This window comes from Suncus etruscus, chromosome 19, assembly GCF_024139225.1.
Source record: "Suncus etruscus isolate mSunEtr1 chromosome 19, mSunEtr1.pri.cur, whole genome shotgun sequence".
In the NCBI taxonomy this organism is placed as follows: Eukaryota; Metazoa; Chordata; class Mammalia; order Eulipotyphla; family Soricidae; genus Suncus; species Suncus etruscus.
Genome location: NC_064866.1, coordinates 36,421,492 through 36,423,746, shown reverse-complemented (window position 1 = coordinate 36,423,746; position 2,255 = coordinate 36,421,492). Strand labels below are relative to the sequence as shown.

The 2,255-nt window shown below is 39.2% G+C and overlaps 1 non-coding gene across 1 annotated transcript; it reads left to right on the top strand.

The window, feature by feature from the left end:
- Nucleotides 1-1,842: 1,842 nt before the first annotated feature.
- Nucleotides 1,843-1,949, top strand: LOC125997867 (U6 spliceosomal RNA). Its single transcript, XR_007491861.1, has one exon. It is a non-coding gene; the product is annotated as a U6 spliceosomal RNA (small nuclear RNA).
- Nucleotides 1,950-2,255: the final 306 nt, after the last annotated feature.

The following is a 2,255-nucleotide window of genomic DNA, read 5'->3' as shown; positions in this document are numbered from 1 at the left end:
TCTTCCCATTTGACTTCTCTGTCCCAATCTCGAATAAGTATGTGGCCTCCTTGGGAGTCACAGGGCAAAGTCTGACAAATGTCTGAATGAAACCAATATTTTCTAAACCTAACATGTATGACTCTCAATAGGAAATTCATTTCACATAGTGGCACAGAACATACCCATCTTACACACACAATCACACACACACACACACACACACACACACATTGAAACAACTGTCTCTCAATACAACTTCACCCTACATTCAATAAACTATGTTTTTTATTTTGTTCATTTCTCTTTGGAAATTTGATTTATAACCCTCTAAACAAGATATGGCCCAAGTTCAGTGACTTCTTGAAGATGTCTTTAAATGTTGAAACTGCATTGACTTATACTTCTTTATACCTCCTATATCCTTGAACTCCACTAATAATTCTCAAAGGGAAGACACATGATCCAAGCAGTATAATTAAGTTCTAGATAAGCCATAATAATGTTCCTAGACAATAGAGATCATGTGACCTCAAAGAGACCAATATAATCAGTAGGAGATCTTTTTGTTTTTTTATTTTTGGGCCACATCCAGTGATGCTCAGGGGTTGCTCCTGGGTATGCATTCAGAAATCGCTCCTGGCTTGGGGGACCCTATAGGACTCTGAGGGATCAAACCACAGTCAGTCCCCAGTCAAACTGCATGCAAGGCAAATGTTCTACCACTGGGCTATCACTTAATAAATGCATCCTCTAATATTTATATCTAACAATATCTACCTATTAAACAGCGATGTAGAATAGGCTTATCACAGCAAGGAATATAAGTTCATGAATGAGTGTGCTCAGTAATCAATCAAAAGGTGTACTAAGTTCACATCCTCTACTGAATCTTACTTTTATTTGTTATAGAGGGCTATACGTTTAAACATGTTCTGCCACTATAAAATTATGGTTCTCTACAATAAGCTTACCACAAAAAATAATGAGTACAGTTTGATAAATAACTACACGAACAACTATCATGACAATGGTAATGAGTGAGAGAAATAGAATGTCTGCCTCGAATACAGGTGAGGAAGGCTGCACTGGTGAAGGGAGGTGTTCTTTTCTATAACTAAAGCCCAACTACAAACATGTAATCATGGTGCTTACATAAAGATATTATGAGAAAAAATTAAAAATTAATGAAATTATGGGGTTTTTTGTTTGTTTGTTTTGTTTTTGGTTTTTGGGCCACACCCTGTGACGCTCAGGGGTTACTCTTGGCTATGCGCTCAGAAGTTGCTCCTGGCTTCTTAGGGGACCATATGGGACGCCAGGGGATGGTCCGTCCTAGGCTAGCGCAGGCAAGGCAGGCACCTTACCTCCAGCGCCACCGCCCAGCCCCCGAAATTATGGTTTTAATAGAGATTTTGAATGATATTTTTCTAGTCTCAGAATGTAAAATGGAGCAACAGAACCATAATTGATAGAGTTGCATAAGAATATATTAAATAATGAATGTAAAACATCTGGCACTGCAGGAAGACTGGGAGGGAGGGTTAGAGAATCAGAGAAACAGCTTTACAAGATCTGCACCTCCCGAAGTAAACACTAAACAGGGATCTCAAACTCAATTTACCTGGGGGCCGCAGGAGGCAAAGTTGGGGTGATCCTTGAGTGCAAAGTCAGTAGTAAGCCTTGAACATTGGGGGGTGTGACCCAAACAACTAAAACTAAACAAAACAAAAAAAGATTCCTCTAGCGCAGGGCCACAATGTTGTACGGAGGGCCGCAAACAGCCCGCAGGCCGCGAGTTTGAGACCCTTGCTTTAGAAGGAATTTTGAAAGTTATTGAAGGACATTGAAATTGTTTAAGAAGTGCTCGCTTCGGCAGCACATATACTAAAATTGGAACGATACAGAGAAGATTAGCATGGCCCCTGCGCAAGGATGACACGCAAATTCGTGAAGCGTTCCATATTTTTCCACTGTAACTTTACCTTGTCCTCTTTCTTTGCATCTTTGTTCTCATAATTAAAAATAAAAAAATTAAAAAAATAAAATTGTTTAAGAAACAGGCAGCTACAGCCTAATCACATGAGCACATTAGTTGCCTTAACAATCATTTTGCTCTCTAAAACACAGAACCCTACTAGGAATTTCACTAACTTGAGGCATTTAAATCCACCTTTCTCATTATCAGATGTGTGTTTGTGTGATGTATTGTGGGTATGATGCATCTTTTTGTTTCAGCAAACACAACCATCCAACATAGTCAAAGAAATGCATTG